Source organism: Strix aluco, chromosome 3 (genome assembly GCF_031877795.1).
Source record: "Strix aluco isolate bStrAlu1 chromosome 3, bStrAlu1.hap1, whole genome shotgun sequence".
NCBI classification, from domain to species: Eukaryota; Metazoa; Chordata; class Aves; order Strigiformes; family Strigidae; genus Strix; species Strix aluco.
Genome location: NC_133933.1, coordinates 11252483 through 11270752, shown reverse-complemented (window position 1 = coordinate 11270752; position 18270 = coordinate 11252483). Strand labels below are relative to the sequence as shown.

General features: G+C 47.0%; 1 long non-coding RNA gene across 1 annotated transcript; it reads right to left on the bottom strand.

Moving 5' to 3' along the window:
• Positions 1-16054: 16054 nt before the first annotated feature.
• LOC141921670 (uncharacterized) lies at positions 16055-17960 on the bottom strand. Its single transcript, XR_012622731.1, has 3 exons — positions 17901-17960; positions 17561-17676; positions 16055-16848 (listed from the first exon to the last, which is right to left on the bottom strand). It is a non-coding gene; the product is annotated as an uncharacterized LOC141921670 (long non-coding RNA).
• Positions 17961-18270: the final 310 nt, after the last annotated feature.

Here is an 18270-nt window from a genome sequence, read left to right as displayed (position 1 = left end):
GATTTCTTACAAAAGGCAGTCTTACGCTAACGGGTTCTCAGAATTCATTTACTTAGTCTGAGCATGCGTAGTAAAAGCAGAGTGAGGGTCTGCTCCCCGCCTTAGGGGTCCACATAGCCTTTCTCTCACTGCCCGTGAGTGAACTTTAGGTTCCTCGTGTCCATCCCTGGTCACAGGGTTATCTCATCCCTCCTGCAGCTCCTGTTTGTTCCAAGGTTAGTTCAGACCAGCTTCCAGTCACTTATCTGGACACTGGCGTCTGCTTAGACACTTGGGTTTTTAGGTTCGTGCTATTAGGGAGGTACTCAGGGAGTTTTTCAGACTGCCCAAGGTCTGTCTTATCTTTACTAGGCAAGGAGCTACAGGTTTTAAGACATCTTACAAGCGGGTAATTCCTACAGAGGGTAGTTACAAGAAGCTATAAATGAAATTATATGCATTACAGTAAAATACGGGGAAAATAAAAGCTAGTAAAACACAAGTGATGTCTAACGTTAAAACTAAATGTAGCAACTTCCCTTCAACACCCCCACAAGAGTAAAGCAGACACCTGCCCCAATTTGGCCCGCACACACACACGCGCTGTTCCTCCACGCCCGCCCCCGCCGGCCAGGACCCGCCCTCACCCGGCCAACGCCAAGAGCCCCCCCTCACCCCGCGCCGCCATCTTGTGCTTCACGAACTACCGCGCTTCTTCTGGGACGGGCTGGGGCGGCGGCGGGTGAGCCGGGAACTCCCAACGCCGCCGCCCGCGGCGCCCACTCGCATCCTCCCGGCGCCTCGCTGCCCCGGGGCGGACACCCGCCGTCGGGCGGACCGGCCCCGCCGCCGCGGCGCCGCAGCCCGGGGCCACCGGCGTCTCCTCGCGCTTCTGCCGGGCGAGGTGCCACGCGCAGCGCCTGCGGCTGGTGGCCCCGCACCCTCCCGTCTCCGGCTGCCGCCGGGGCAGCAAAACACGCGGGAGGAATTTGAAGGCTGCTAGAAGCCATGAGACTCCCAGAAAGGTAGCCATCGTGCATTGCCGAGGGCACCCAAAATGACCGAACCCATGGCGTTAGCTTTGGTCCCAGGCGGTCAAACTTTCAATCCGAAACGCCGATTTGAAACCTGAATATTCAAAGGAGGATCAAAGGTTTATTAATGATTTGGAGGGTAATACAGGAAAAGATGGATGGTTTTATGTTCCAGACGGGCGAAGAAAAGCGTCTTCTACCATGCTGTGGAAGTTAGTTTTGGACGAACATAAGGAAACGCACTGGGGAGCGGATGCTCTGTACAAGCAGCTAAATTTATTTCAGTAAGCTGAAATTTATACACTACTATGAAACAACCCAAAGATGTGAAATCTGTTTAAAAAACAACCCAAATACAGAATCACAGAATCATTCAGGTTGGAAAAGACCCTTGGGATCATGGAGTCCAACCATCAGCCCTACTCCACAAAGTTCTCCCACTGACTTTTGTCAGATACTTCTCACTCCGGCCAAGCTCGGACAATGAGGTGTTCTGGTGTCTTCTGCCGGCTGTGCAAGAACTTGCTGGGGGTGCAATTCTCTTATTGTTCTCCCAGGCCATTAGGAGGTGAGGGGCTGTCATAACCCTCCCCAACTGATAAGGAGGGCAGAGCCAGAAAGCAGCGTCTTGACACTCTGTTTAGTGCCATCAGCAGGACTTAACTGCTCAGGTTGGTCTGTGGCCCAGGAGGCGGGGAGGAATCACACTAATCCCCCAGTGGCAGAGGAGGGGGCAGAGGGGGGAAGTGCTCCACCACAGTGAAGTTCGGGGCATCTGAGGGGGCTGAAGAGAAGAGACAGCCAAGGCCTCGGTGACTGGCATGAAACACCGGTGGCAAGCAGAAGACAGAGCTGAGGGAGAGGAAAGCGGGGTTGCGGTAGCCCCAGAGGTGCGTGTGGAAGCACCAGTGCTGCGGGGGTAGATGTCCAATCACCAAGCGGTGGGCTGTGACGTCAGCGGGCGATGGACTGTGACCTCACACCCTCGAAGCTCTGGGCACCGGCAGAGCCTGGCTCAGTCTGGCTTGAGCCTGGACTCTGGCAGCAAGCCTGCGAGGTCTGAAGGGCCGAGCAAGGCTGCTCCCAGTGCCCATTCCCGAGCCATCCCCCGTGTTTCCCCGGCCCTGCCTGGGTCAGGCAGCCGGGCACCGCCAGGCACCCTTGCGGTAGCGGAGGTGAGCTGTGCAGGGCGGCCCTGGGGCGGGTGACTGGGCTTGGGGAGCCGCGAGGGTGTCCTTCGCCAGGGCCTGGGCATTTCTTCCTCCCCTCCCTCCCCTCCCCTCGCTGGGACAGCAAGTGACTGCTCTCACTTTTGCAGCACGTGACACCCTTTGGCGGCGCCGGCGCCAGCGAGCAGGAGCAGCTCCTCGTCCTCAGCGCTCCCCAACCTCCTGCAGCACGAGAACATGGCCTCGGAGACAGAGGAGATCTGCCCCATCTGCCGCGACACTCGAGGTGATGTCGCTTATGCGATGCCCTGTGGCCACTGGTTCTGCCTGGGCTGCATCCTGCGGTGGATGCAGATGAAACCAGAGTGCCCGCTCTGCAGAGGACTGGTGGACTTTGTGCAGTTTTCCGGGCAGGGAAGATCTGGCGGCCACCAGTATGTTGTGACGTTCCTCGAGGTGTCTCCAGAAGGCAGCAACCAGGCAGGCCCAGCTCCCAGCCGCCGGGCCGAGAACAGCGCCCGTCACCCCACGGCGTCCCCTCCATCCTCTCCACAGGGGACACTGTCCCCACATGAGCAGGGGGCTGCAGAGCCAGAGGCCGTGGGGGGCCTTCTGCCCGAGGTCTGGGCAGAACTCTTCCAGAGCCAAGCACGTCTACTCAATCCCGTGCTGGCCTGGCTGCGGCAGGAGCTGTGGACAATACACGGGCCAATGTGGTGGCACACACGACGTGCGGTGGGCAACATCGTGCACGCCCTGTGTGTCAGCGGCCCGGTGGAGGAGGCCATGGTCCGGGTGCTGCAGCCGGGCCTTGGGGAACGCGCAGCACCTCTGGCCCGCGGCATCATCGACATCATCGCGAGCCAGTGCAGCGAGGAGGCCCGGAGGCTGCTGCGCTCCCCGGCTGTGGGGGCAGAGGACGAGACGCCTGAGGCCAACTCCAGCCCCGTCTTCTTCAGCTGCAACTGCTCCTGGTGCAGGCCTGGCAGCCCCCCCTCCAGCAGCCGTGACACCTCTAACAGGGAGGAGGAAGCCGGCATGTCGGAGGCCGCCCTCCGCGAGGGTCCCGGCCGCCCCCCATCTGCGCCCATCCTGGCAGAGCAGGAGCAGCCCCAGGAGGGGCTGGGGGAGGCGGCAGCAGGGCCCTCTGCCCGGGGCTGCAGCCGCAGCCCCTCCACTCCCAGGCAGCGCAGGAACCGCTCCCGTGGGAGGCCCAGGCGTGCCCCGAAGAGGAGGGCCCCCGGCCCCCAGGACTCCCCCCAGCCCTGCAAGAGGCTGCCCCGCCGGCAGCACTAGCAGGGCTGCAGCAAATCTTTATTAACTAGAAAATAAATTTCTGTTTCCTTGACCCCGTCTCTGGGTGCTGCTTTCTCCCCCTTTTCCTGGTGCCTTTCCCTGCCGCCCCTGTGCCCCACCGTGGGTGGCACCCGCCTGCTGGGGGCACGGCCATGAGCCCCCAGAGCCCCAGGGCCATGTTGGCGGCGCCTCCTCCCGCAGGAAATCCTGGTGCAGCCCCCCCCCACCGCGCAGCAGCCGCCGAGGGCAGAGAGGGCACCAGGGGAAGCTGGTTTTGCCGCAGGTCCGATGGGAACCCGACTGGGCATCACCCCCGGTCTGGGGGTCAATAAAAGGGTTGGCGTGAGCTGTAACCTTTCCCCTCCAGCCTTTGTCTCTGCACCCCACAGGTGTGCCTCGATTACTGCCTGGCTCCCCAAAACACGGCTTAGGGATACATTTTCACAACAAACTCTTACCCCTTCCCGAAGTGCTAAGGCTTGGACAATAGGCCCAAGAAGAGCTGACCTATAGATGAATCCTGTATATTCTATAGCTGATAACCATTGTGCTAACAGGCATTATACTAAGTTATAACAAACCACCTAGTCTGATGTAAAAGGTGGAAGTGTTGAAGCCTGAGCAACAGGCCCTGAACCGAAACTGTTAACTCAGTATGTAATCCCTAATGAAATATGCATGGAGGAAGGAGCTATGATGAATGTATCTTTCCCTTCCTTTGTATGTGAATAGAGTAACAAAGTCATGGAGGCAGGTGTCTGTCTCCCAGACCTGATGTGATGAATGTATCTTTCCCTTCCTTTGTATAGGGAGTAACAGAGCCATGGAGGCAGGTGCCTGTCCTCGAGGCCTGATGTGAGACCTTGCACATAATCCGATCAGAGAAGCAGAGAAATACCCTTAGTTTCTTCCTTGAGCCCTGGCCAGGCTCTGGGGGGAACCTAATGTGAAATTCAAACCAGATATTTCCGCTTAAAACAAAGGTGCCAGCTATTCTGGCTTGCTGATTTTGGGCTATATAAGGCTGGACCCGCTCACAGCGACTTTGGAAGCCTCACCTACGGGTGGACGCACCGCGTAGGATTTCCCACTTGCCGGGACAGGCTCTCCAAATCCTCGCTGTAACCGGGGCTGCCCAGCCACTGCGGGTCTGGATGATGGGAACGGGTGCAAGTGGTGATGGATCTTTCTTAATCACTGTTCTCTCCCTCAGGTAGTAATGATTTGATGCATGACCCTGTATTTTCCTATTAGTTTGAGTGCACTATTCTCTCTTTTCTTACTGTATGTTTTCTGTATTATTCTGTTACATTATTTAGTTATTTCTAGTAAAATACACCTGCTCTTTTCACTCTGGTGTCTGAGTTTAATTGATATCCCTAATCAGCAAAACACTTCCCCACCGCCTGCCACACACAGGGCTGCCACTTGCACCCCCGCCCTCCAGTTGTCCAGAAGTAGACCAGCTAATAAAGAAATCAATAAATGCAAGTTCAGATTTTGCAAAATTACTCTTTGAAAATGGAAATAAATTTCAGTACTTTTCAACTGTCAAGATTTAAAAACCCCCACCAATTCTACACGTGGTTGGCAAAGCCAAATGCTGCAACATTTGCAAAGACACAAGCAAAGCAGTGGCTTGGGTGATGGGGTTCCTGCATTCAGCAGTGGAACCATTACACAGACAAAAAAATCTGAGCTTTATGTCCACGAAACTACAGCGCATTCTTGGAGGAGGGGGGAAAAAAAAAGCTTAACACATTTGCTATAGTGTTGATGGCATATGAGGATTTAAGATTATTAGTAGTGCTATTTTCTAAAGAAGCAAATTCCAACCTTTTAAGTAGAAAACTCACTAACCTTTCAGCTTTACTTCCATTATATTTTTGTTGTTTTCTCTTTTTTTGATGGACATGGAACTTATTAGATATATGTAACAGAAAACATAAGGAGGAATAGAAGCCTCATTTAAACGCATTTTGGTACATTTGGCACATCAGACTTAAGCAAAACAGAAAGGTTGAATTGCCCTTTTCTGATGTTATATCATTCTCTAGTCTTTGTCCTTAAACAATATATACACATTCTGTAAGGAACCCAACTGGGGAACAGTTAGGGGCAGCTGGTTTTGTTTTCTTCTCCTTTTGACAGTTGATTTATAGTTCCATCCATACGTTACAAAAAAGCCCCAAGATGACCAAGCAAGTTGCACGGGCCAGTTTCCCTATTTTTGTGATCTAAGTTGGATTGCTAAGTGTTACTCCTGTGAAAAGTAATCAGAACCCACCATGCAGAACAACAACTTCTTTTGGCGAGAAGTCATGGGATTTGATCAGGGCAACACCAACACTGTACTACATACTAATCTGGCTACGACCAAATGAAATAATTCCTATTGCAGAATATGCCATCCGTATGTAACGAATGGCACTTTGGAATGGGAAGCAAATGTTCTTTGTACACTGACAGTAAGTCAATGACATTCAACCCAGTCGGTACAAGCTGCTTAGTCAGGTTGAATGAATCCGTGAAATAAAATCCAAATTGGAGTTACAGGGAAAGGTGATAGCGTATGTTTATTCAGCGCTGAGGCACACGGGGGATCTCTCCACCACAAGCGTGCGCACCCACCGTGGTAACTTGTCTTGGCTTTATACAACCAAGTGTTACATATTCATGACAGTTTCAAAAACGCCTATACATATTCATAACCTTTCCCCGAAAAGGCCGGCTTTATTATAATGAGTTCTGAGAGGTCATTTTCATATGCTCCGCCCTGGTCTCCTCCCAGTTGCGCCTGCGCGGTGTCTCCTGGTGGACGTGGGCCGGGCTCTCGGAGATGAAGTAACTCCTCTACCTCCCTGTTGAACTCTTCACCTCTGTCCCTTGCCCCTGGACCCTTAGTGTTTCTCCAAACCACAAAGCCAGTTCAACCGGTTTAAGTTGCTTCGGGCAGCAAGTCCTTGTTCTTATCAGGAACTTCTCTGTAACAGACCCCCCCCTTGCACAATGACTTCAAACGTGTTGCCGTTACCATTTTTTCACTGAGAAATGCTTCTGGCAAAAGTCACTGCTCCATAAACTGCTTGCCGACATCAGAAAAACTGCAAAAGCTGCCACCACACCAAGGCCTTGCACATCAACAACTTAGGAAAGAGGCATTACGACTTGAACATGTAGCTAGCACCAGCATCATCACCTCTCTCATCCAGGGCACTTCCGCATTGTCTCTACGGCTAAAACACTCCGCTGGAGTCCAGCCACCCTACAAATGAGGTAAGAATGACTCCATGCCTCAAAGCATGGGAAAGGTCTGCAAAAAGGAAAAAAAAAAAAAAAAAACACAAAAAAAGAAAAAAGAAACCAAAAGAACCAGCTTACAGCCAGTTTCATAATGACGATTCTGTTTTGGTTTCAGTGAAAAGTTTACATTTAGCTTCCTCCTTCCTGTTCTCCACGCTGACCACATGCGCCGGCTGCTTTACCTGCCTAACTTTGCACAGCCTTCCCCCGCACACAATGGGCAGCAGAATTCCCTGTAGCCTCTGTCACGGTCCACTCGGTGGACTCGTGATGGTTCGTTTGCTACGATCTCAAAAGTGCAAAATTAAGGTGCGCAACACCAAAGGGGATAGCAGTAAACAAACAGTAAAACTTTATCGTGTTGCCCGTGAAGCAGCACGCGATAGTTAGAGATGGGTGAGAGAAAGGAGAAAAGTAAAGTAAAGTTTAGAGAGAGGAGGAAGAGAGGTTATAGCTACCACCGCTGATCTCAAGACGTCCTAACGGTCCTGGGTCCAGCTGATGCTGCATCGTCGATCGTCGTGGTCCTTGGTGGGGAAGCTTCAAATTTTCGTTGTTCAGAAGTCATCTTTTATGCTTAGTAACACACCTTGCTCCACCTCTGCCTCAGGGGTCTCCCCCCTTCTCAGAATTCAATTATCATACCTCTGCCTTTCTTGAGCAAGGCTATCACGCATGCGCAGCGGGGAGTGTCCGAGGCGTGGTCAGTCTGGAGGCGGGTAGCCTTCAACCAGGAGGTGTGTTTTGGTATTATAATGAAGCAAAGTTTGTCTAAAGTTCATGATTTCTTCATCGATGTTATGGCAACAGTTGAGATCCATCCTTTTTGACAGTAGCTATGCGGTTATCTCTAACAGCTCTGGCCAGGTCCAGGTCCCAAAGAACAGCACAGCACTCTCTGTACTACACAGTTCTGTATTCAGGAGCCTTTGCACCGCATTCCACTCTTGGATCAGCAACTGCACTCCAAACAGGCCGTTGTCGGGTACCTCACTGTCCACGTCCCTGATGACAATGTTGAGACAATGCTGATTTTCTGACCGACTCTTACAGCACCCCGTGGCTCAACATGGTCGTCAGGACGTCAGGACCACTTGGTGGTAGCGTAGAAAAGAAGAGGAAGAAGAAAAGGAAAAGAAAGGGAGAGAGAGAGAGGGAGAGAAGACAGAAAGGAAACTACAGTGATCAAACTATTTACAAAAATGAAATTTATGAAGCAATTACAATCAAAGCTGTTTATGTAAGAGAAGAATTAATGGGTTTTAAAACATCAATTGATTTGGGGATATCCATATTGGATGGGACATCATCAAGCATATTGTGTGTGTTCAATACAGACATCAAACGTGTTAACCGACTCATCATTCTCCAGGTTATGACATACAATAGTGCTGACAAAGCCAAACCGATCAAAACCAATATCAAGAGAACCACAATGGGGTGACACAACTTGTTCAGGATGCCTGTAGCAGTAGGCGACCATCCAAAAAGTGTGTCCCACCATCTATGTTCTGCATCCTTTTGTACTCTTTCTAAAACTCAGTGTATTTCTTTCACATTGTGATGAACAGTTATTAAGGTCTTCTGTCCGTTTTCCCTAATTTTTTCCAAAATCTCAATCAAATTCTTGTGTTGTAGTAACTGCTTTACCAAAGTGAGATTCATCCCAATGGGTGTAGGCAGCAAGTCATGAATCAACATGTAATTAGATTGCAAAAGTTGGTGAGATGTGACTGGGGCTGAATAGGAAAAGTCACATCCGATAATCTCAGTAAAATTACAAGCACTGAAATTTGAATGATTTTTAGTCTCTACAACTACCTTATCCACGGATAAAAAATCAGAACAAACAGTTCTCAAACATACACAGCCTTTGCCAATATATATGAGTACTGTTTCAGGGTTTTCATTAGGATGAATCTCGAAATGACAAATATTTTGTTCAGTATCTAAACAAATATCTTGTGCCTCAATTGCATTGCCTTCACAGATAAATCCTTGTTGGTCTCGTACAATGCAAGATTCCAAATTGACAGGTTGCCATTTTTCATTCACCTTTCAGGCCCATACTCTATGCTCAAAAGGATAGAGTATAGTTCCGCTGTGGTTCAATCCTAATGCGATGACGGGATAAATTGGGTATAGGGTACCATTATATATAGTAAGCACAAAGGTTGTAGCTGTGTTTGTGACGGGGTCATAGGTAAAGTTTGCCAGGTTCCACCAGGATTGGAGTTTCTTCTCGAAATCAGTGGCACCGTCCCAAACTATTTTCCAAATTTCAGTGGGGAGAGTGCCTTCGTCACCTTCTCTTATAATTGACTACATCCACAACCGACTGCATCCATGTTTGAGCCTGGATAAAACTGAGAGCCAAAGAGAGGTTATTTTGGATCACACCAAGTGCGTCTGTAATCAGTTAGTGGTCCTTTACATTTACCTTTTCCCATTTTGGTAATATGTTTGACAACAGCCACTGGTTAGTCCCCAAAGCCAATAAAGAAGATCGCAAGAAGAAGGCTCTTGTAAGTTAGCCAAATCGCTGATTGAAGTAGGTAATTTGTTCATTATTACCTCCGAATCAATGGTATTTAAAACTCCCAATCCTGTTCCCAAAACACCAGTTAGATCTCTCCGTGTTCTTCTTGTTGGAAGAGTTTGTTTCTGCAGCCAGGTTGTCCATCCCTCGTAAGAAGTCTTTAGGAAAGGTGAGCAAGCTGGCTGAATGTCCGAAACGTTGTTTTGCATCAGCAGTTCAACTCGTTTGTGAGACCATGCCAGGTTAAACAACATTTGTTGTTGGCCCATATTTCTGATCACAATCGGTCCAATTTCAAAGATTTTTGGGCTAAGCACAACAGTTGGTTGGGTAGTAGGTATGACAACATCTATTTTGAGTCCTCCCCAGTATTTGGTGTTATTTTTACCACACATAACTTTATGGGAGTATTGTACAGCAGTCAAATTTAGCCAACAATCTAGGTTTTGATTTTTACACAACAAAATAGGGCCATGCGGTCCAGTTGCATAACTGTTTGTGGGTTCAGTGTGGGATTCAGTGATCAATCTGCATCTTGTTGTGATCTTATCCCCTTGTACCACCATAAAAGAGGGTATAACTTCATCTTTGTCAGTTAGCGTGAAGAGGGTATCTATGCCATCGAGTGTGACTGCTGCAACAAGCATCACCAGAGGCCTAGTTACAGCATTTATTTTGAATTTTAATGTTAGGCCCAATAGGCCTCCTGCCGGTGGATTAGGTCGCCAGTCGCACACCACGCAGACTGGCTTAGTCAAAGTGAAGTTATACCAACAATCCCCCTGTTCCTTAATACAGGACTTGGTGATGTCGACATTGTTGGTACTTGGGTCTAGGGGGTAGTTACCGACATTCTTTTGACGGCAACACATAATGAGAGAATCCTGTTTGTTACACCCCCATTCTGTAGTAGGACAGAGTTCCGCAGTGATGTTGGAATTAGGGTCCAATAGATTTCCAGAGATGGTAATTGAGGAGGCTCTCTCACGAAGAGATCCTTCCACTTTTCTGCATCCCACCTGGATTTTTTCTCCAATCGTTCCAGTCAGGACACGGACCCAATCTTTTCCGTCCCATTCCCCCCATTCAAGTGGGTGGTACACTTCAGTATCATGCATTACTACAGTGGCTAACTTTGGGAGACGGTCTTTGGGATACTGTCCTATACGGCTAGTATGCTGGATAGTAGCTTGGGACCATGGCCATTCTGTATTCTTTTGGTTACAGGTTAGTGGTAAGATGCAGAAGAGTACTACCAATCCAATTAAGTGATTCATGATTCATGCTATTCTTGGCGTCCCTCGGAGTTCTTCTGCAACAATAAAGCAACAGAACTTGCTTCTCTGAGGCAAAAGAAATTAATACTAGACAGAAAATTAGAATGATGGAATTATCCAGCGAGTATTTATCCGATGCTCCTTCCCTAGGGCATCGGATGCTACCCATGAGTGTGCAATCAGTGGGGTTTTTAGTACCAGTGGTACACTTCCCACGGTGGGAAGTTCTACTAGGAGAGGTTGTCCAGGGAAGTGTGCTGGATTCCTAGAATCATCTGGTCCCTTCAATGAGGGGACTAGTGAGGGGGCCTTTGGGCAAAAGGCAGTGATTTTGGGGCACCCGATTACCCCGCATCTGTCATTTACACCTTTGACAGCTTCCCAGAGGCGGACTTCCCAATTTCCCTCCCGTGGTTTCAAAAGTCGTTTTAAGAGACCATTTGTTCTTTCTACAATTCCATTGGCCTGTGGATAGTATGGAGTGTGGAAGACCCATTTAATTCCTTCGCTTCGTGCCCAATTCTGTACGATTCTGGCGGTGAAGTGGGAGCCATTGTCAGATTGTATTTCTTGTGGTTTTGGAAAAACTCCAAACCATTCACGCAGGGCTTTCACAGTTTTTTCTCCCGTAGCTTTGTTAAAAGCTTCGGCTTGAACTAGCCCTGATGTTATTTCCACTCCCACCAGCACAAAGCTTTTTCCTCCTGATTTCTTAAAGGGACCGATATAATCTACCTGCCAAGCATCCCACAAGCCTTTACCCTCTCTTAAGTGTAGAGGGTCATCCTCTAAGGGGTGTCTTTCGAGACGTGTATGGCACTGTTCACAGGCTGATATGCAGGTTTTACACATTTCCCTAGTGACAGGCCAGCCTCGGGCAAGGGCTTCATGGTACAGATCTTTAGCTCCTGTGTTTCTTTCACATTGTGATGAACAGTTATTAAGGTTTTCTGTCCGTTTTCCCTATGCATCTGCTCAACAAGGCTCCCTGAAGATCAGCGAAGGAGGAGAGAAGGGAAAGCGAGCAGCAGAGAGGGGATGCAATTACCAGTCCCCGAGCCTCTCTGCTTTGATTTTGTTGGCGGGGTTTTGCCTCTGGGTTACCAATGCAAATACATCTCCCAGCTGTACTGGGAGCAATACTGGTGCAGCATTCTCCAGGAATTAGCATCATAACTAACTATTCACAGATTTCCATTAATCAGGAGCGCAGGGAGCTTATACATTTATTTGCTCACACCAACTGACACACTAAACCTGATCAGGGCTGATGCAGTCACGAGCACGAGCTTCCATACGTTGTGCAAGCCAAGCCCCGAAGCATCCACTCCTAAAACATTCTGATCTCACGTGCAAGTGTACAGTGGGATCCACAAACGTTTCAATCCAGAGACTATGGTTAAAAGTCATGACACCTAAACCAGTATCTAGCTTAAACCACTTGTCTTGTGGTCCTGACACTCTTCCGACAGGAATTAGCAGCATTCAGGTAAAAATACCCCTGTCTCCCCATTTAAACATTGATTTTGAAAGAGGTGCATTAAACATACATTAAACTTTAGATCCGTCTCTACAAATTACAAAGACCATGTAAGCTACTGTCAGAAACAGGGTGCTCTAGCAGAGAACGCACAGCGCTCTACTCCGAAGGGCGAGTCGCTCGCAGCTCCCAGGCAGCGCTGTGCACGTGCATATTATAACATTCTACTGTCCTTACAGCCGAGAGGTTTGCGTGTGTTGATTGCACAAACCAGAACTTTTGCCCTGGCAGAATTTTAAAGAAGTCCATGTTCTTCTTGTACCTTGCTGTTGGTTCTTCTTCAGTGCAACCTCTGCGTGGGGAAATACTTTCTGCAAGGCTTGCAGAATTTCTGCTAGTGTGTTTTCAAGCAGTGGTTTGGAAATAGGGGGCAGCGGTCACCCAGGTGAAGTCACAGCCCTCTGTGAAGCTGGAACAATCTTCTGCATAGCCGTGACAAAACCCTCTGCTCTTATTTTAATGGAAGTGACAGCTAACTGCAGCTTCTCATGACTTTCGTGTATCTGAGGACAGCAGCGGCGCAAAGCACAGAGGGCAGTTTCGGCACATAAGGATTTAATGTCAGTACCACAGTATCCTAATAAACAAAACAAGAAGCAAACGTTAGGTCAGTCTCGGGCAGCACAGAAGTCAAGGCCACGGTTTCTAAAGTGCAACACCGGAACACTTTGTATACAGCCCAAAATTAACCGCTTAAGAGAGAACTGAGAGTGACTGCACTGAGGAGGAGTTTTGTTACGTGGCTCGCAGCTTGATATCCTGCACTTATGAAGCAGCCTCATAGTCAAAACTCTGCTCCCAAGGAAGATGCCCAAAACCCATTCAATGTTCTGACCGACAAAAAGAAAATCCAAAGAAAAGAAGCATCTGACTTTGTCTGCTCCCAAGACGTGCCAGCTGCCTCACCGCCTCACTCTGCAGCACGGCACAGGAGCTGGGGTACCGCCTGGCACAAGCCCTGACTCCTTGGCACTCAGTCACATACAGTAACTCACTTTTGGTTTCAAACTTACCAACACATTTTTCAGCTAGCTCTTCAAGAAACACGTCCGATGGCTGAGGGTCCCAGCCTTGCGTGTGAATCTTTAAAATCTCCTTTCTAGACTGGAAACAGAATGGTTGCCTTTTAGTTCATCCCAAGTTTTCTCTTAAGAATACCTCAAAACCACAAAACAAAACCCCCAAAACCCTCACAATAATGCAAACAATTCTCTTCTCCGCTCAACTTTTAAGAATTTGAAAGCTTGGTTAATATGCTCTCTGCTTTTTCAAGCAGGACATTTAATCATTCTCCACTTGTTCCATTAAACTCTTCCTGGGGGTCTGCACGGAAATCAAATGCATTTATAGCTTCCATAAAAAGTAAGTTTCCACAAGTATGAGACCTAACGATCCTGAGGAAGACCCGGTAGTAAAAAAAAACCAACAAACCCACCTTATTTGCAAACAAGAGATTTTTCACCAAAGAAAATTCTCTCAAATTCAGCAAAACTTCATGGTGACAGTCTCATTAGTTCACCAAATTTGCTTTTCTGCTGGTTCATTCAAGGAAAACAGTCCTAGCACGACCTTTCAAATTGCTAGAGTTGTAACAAAGAATAATAATTATGACTCAAACCACTGTCACTGATCCAGGAAATGTCAAATGTTGCCCATCCTCACCACCGATGAGCAAGACTTTCACTGAAGTATTTCCTGACACACAGGTTAATTGCGGCCGATTTCTACATTTCTTCCATAGTAGGGAATAACATATTTGATCTGTTCCATGGCACCCCCTCTCCTGTTGCTGAAAGCAGATAAAAACTGGAGACGAATGTTTGTCTTAAATGCACTGTTTAGTGCACTCTCACCAGCCTTCAATCCAGGAAGTATTTTATCCTTTTTCCAAAAAGCGCTAATAGAAGAAAAAGAAGTATCAGTGATAGCCAGAGAAAAAACACCAAACCAGGGTTCCAGTGTTGCACGCTGTCTTCACGCCCTCAATATGTTTTGGTTGCTGTACACCTCTTCTTTCATGGCTTAGCTATTGCCATTGACCTAGAGGCTTCCCAAGCCCTCCACCTGTGCAGGGTTCTTCACCCCTTTGTCCAAATCCCTGTTAATAAGTACCAGGAAGAACGAGAGATCCCCAAATGCTCAGAGGTGTCTCCCAGGACACCCAGCCTGGGCACAACCCAACACAGGTAGAGCTGCTTTCCCTTCACCAACCAAGAAGGGAGAGCAAGAACACTTCAGGCTGAAAGTGCCTCAGTGGATTAAATGAGTAAGCAAGCGTGAACCGCTTTGGGAATGAAACATTTTCATTCACTCCCGCACCTTGATAAACATTTTTGTTATCAAAAACGGAATGCTTGTGTGCACACCATTTCTTTCATTTTCAAGATGAGAGAGCAGTAATTTACAGCTAATTCATACATTCAATCTTTCTCAAACATTTCCTTGACTAGAAGCATACCATTTTCTTGGCTGGTCACAGTGAAGCCAAAAGTAATTCTAGAACTTTAGTGAAGTCACCTTCATCCTAAATATTCAGGACCAGATCTGCCCTCCACAGCGCAAGACAGTCTCTCCAGATATCCCTCTTTTGTCCAAGTTGTACAATACTGGTTTCGACTTCCACTGCTCCGTGATACTGCACCGTTACGTGGTTTTGTTATAAAGATGGACTCTGCCACATTAGCATTAAGACTGAGCTGAAGTTCTTACCTCTTTATCTGGCAACCTGAAGAGGAACTCTCGATCAAAGCGTCCTGGTCTTCGTAAAACAGGATCAATGGCATCCGGTCTGTTGGTGGCTCCAATCACCACAACCTCTCCTCTGCTGGCCAAGCCATCCATGAGTGCCAGAAGTGTTGAAACAACAGAACTAACAGGAAAATGTCATTTTCATTCGCTGGTTTAGTAAATTTCGTTACGTTCTACACGACCTTCTCCAACGATCACTCCAAAAGGACAAGCTTTTAATGGATTTTTTAACTGATTAGTGACTCATTTGAAGACACAACAAAAATAGATAAGGTAACACAAGCCTTGTGCTGATCTCAAGCTTAGTGAATTGTTTTCAATTCTTGTTTAAACATCACTGGAAATCTAGTAGCACTGAATGACAAGTTTTCAGGATAAATGAACGTGTCGCAAAGTTAAATAGGTTGTGGTCTTCTTTTCACAAAGATCAAGCAGCCTCTATGCAGGTACAAAAAATGTACTACCTGTGAATTTGGTCTTGCTGGCTGGACCGCACAGGAGCGAGACCATCTATCTCATCAAAAAAAATAATTGAAGGTCGCATCTGGTAGGCCTGGAATGAAAACACAGGAATATTGACAGAAGCAAACCAGCACTATTTTAAAGGGAAAATGCATGGAAAACATCATGCTTGGAAGGCCACTGGAACTAGATTTTTCAGACCAGCATCAGGGATCTCTACTGATTGAGTGAATGGAGTAAGTGACACAAGTAACAGAAGACAGCGGCCTCTGTCAACCCCCGAGACTGGGTGACAGGAAACAAATCATACCAGTAGTTTTTACAGCTCTTTGGCAGCCCCTGAGAACAGAGCCGGGACTTAATTCAACTACAGGTTCTGGAAGCAAGCTTCCGTTACGAATTGACCGTGCTTTTCGCCCGCATCTCTTTCCCTCTGATCTAAAGCCACCATATCTCTCACCTCTTGAAACCCTTTTTCTGGCTGTTTTTTGGGGGGTTTTTTGGTGCTCTGTTTTGAGGCTTTTTTGGTGGCGGAGGGTGGGAGTTTGCTTTGCGAGGTTTTCTTGTTTGTTTTATTAATCTTTCCCAGTACACCTCAAGATTTCAAGCCCCTAAAAAAACCCACTGGAAAAGGAAACCCTGACAATCCCATTTCAGTGGAAGGAACTGGCAAAACTTGAAAAGGAGTGAACTGTTCTTAGAAATACCAACCACAGAAAATGACAGTTACTACTCGGACAGAACACATGGCACATTTCAACCTTACCTGATCAAATAACAAACGAAGCTCTCGTTCAGGTTCACCCACCCATTCACTCAGGCAGTCAGCACCTTTCCTCATAAAAAAGGCTATTCTCCTGTCACCTTGGCTACATTCCTTAGCAAGTGCACGAGCCACCAGTGTCTTTTCAGTCCCTGGTGGACCATAGAATAAGCAGCCTTTGCAATTATACACAAAAAAAAAAAAAAGAAAAAAAACCATTACAACGCCCATCCCTAAAACGCAAAACTCTTCTCTCCTAAACAAAAGACTTCTTCTCTACAACAGTGGTAACAGCTGAAGTGTGAGAAAAGACAAAACGGATGGAAGTTTTGTGTTCCTACACAATTCAACAAGGCAGCAAACAAAATGAATAAAGAGGATAACACAGACGTACAAAACCTTGAGAAAAGATCACAGTGTCCCAGAAGGACGCTTCCAAAACTGCTGACAAACCAACAGGGGTGGTTACAGCATGGGGGAGCCAAACAAGAAGCAGTTTCAGTGAAGCATGAGACTGGGCTCTTAACGTGAATCACCAGTTCGTTTCTCAGTGATGCACCGCATATTCATTCTTGTTTTCACAAGAAGCAAGATTTGACAGTAAAGCATTTCATTCTCCTTCAGAAAGCTTTACGTTACTGGATTTGGTCTCCCAGACCATCCACTGCTGATGCTAAATGAGGAGGAAGTCTAAAGCTGGGAGGGTATTCGGCATTTCCAGATAATCATACTCTTCATCTAAAAAAAAAAAAAACCAAACCAAAACTACACACCGCTCTTTAAAGGGAGAATTCCAGTGAATAAAGAAGCAAAACACTGAAAGATTTTGTTTGCACGATTTGTAGTAGTTGTAAGTTACTGACAGCAAAGAACTTAAAGTCACATTTCAATAGCCACGATGGAGTTTTGCTGACCAAGAGTATGTAAAGCTAACAATTAAATCTCTAATAATTTCATCTCATAATGCAGAATTAATTCAGCTGTGTCAGAAGTGGACACATTCTTATTTTAGCCCAAGCACAAACACCCACTGCAAGGTTCTAGTTGCAAGTCCTATCAACTGTAAAATGGCTACTTGAGCCCTTGGAAAAAAAAGAGTGGGTGGGAGAGACAAGTGGACTTCCAAGCAACAAACTGCAGGTGACTACCAGTAGGTAATCCCTTCCTGCTTATAAACTAATCAAGCTGCCTTGTACATAGAACTCAAAAGAAAAACACCACAACCCCACCTTTTAAAAAGGCAAGACACCTTTGAAGTGTATTCTCACCACACACTCAATCTTTAACCCACATATATTCCGGACTCGATCCGTTTTCAAATTACTTTTTGCTACTGCTAAAAAACCCCATCAACACTGCTGAAAATTTTGAAGCATGGAAATATATCGATACCTCAGTCAAATATTCTCCAGAATACAAGAGAATTATAGTTTTAAACAACCTCTGTTACCTTGGCAGTTGAACTTTCAATCTCTCAAAGGCTTCTGGGTGAAGCAATGGAAAAATGACCATCTCTTTTAAAGCTGCAATGTGGTCAGAAAGACCACCCACACCATCAAATCGGACCTAAAGAGAAAGTCAACACAACACATTTTTGCATGTTAAAGAAAGCCACGCCCTCCATGAGGTTCCATCAGAAATCACACGTCAGCACAGAGGGAACGTTCTGGGCAATTCTCAAATTGCTCGAGAGAAAACTGTAAACCAAGGTGGTTGTAGACCGCACGTTACTGAAAGCTTTTACAAACCCTGGAAACATCTCGCTGAGACAATGCTCTGAAAACACTCACCGAACAATCTCTCTGCACTGGATCACCATCAGACAGACTTGCTCCAATTCTCATTCGATCCCTGTGAATTCCCTTTAACTCGTCTTTCCCAAAGTTGAGTGGAAGACACCTGGTTTGAATGAAGGAGAAAGAGAAAGGCACTTTCTAACTTAGGATGCAGCTAGAAGGTTTTTGCTTTTAGGAGGATGAATGCAGAAAACCTTACGAATAAACATAAACTTCCTAAATAGCTAAATATTCCTTCAAATGGGTTTACATTTAATATCCGTGAGCAAATAAAGGAAAACGGTCACTCCAGACATTGAGCCGTTAATTATTTGTCAAAGCTAGAGTCTGAACAGGGCGGCATGTTTTTTCTCATTGATTTTAA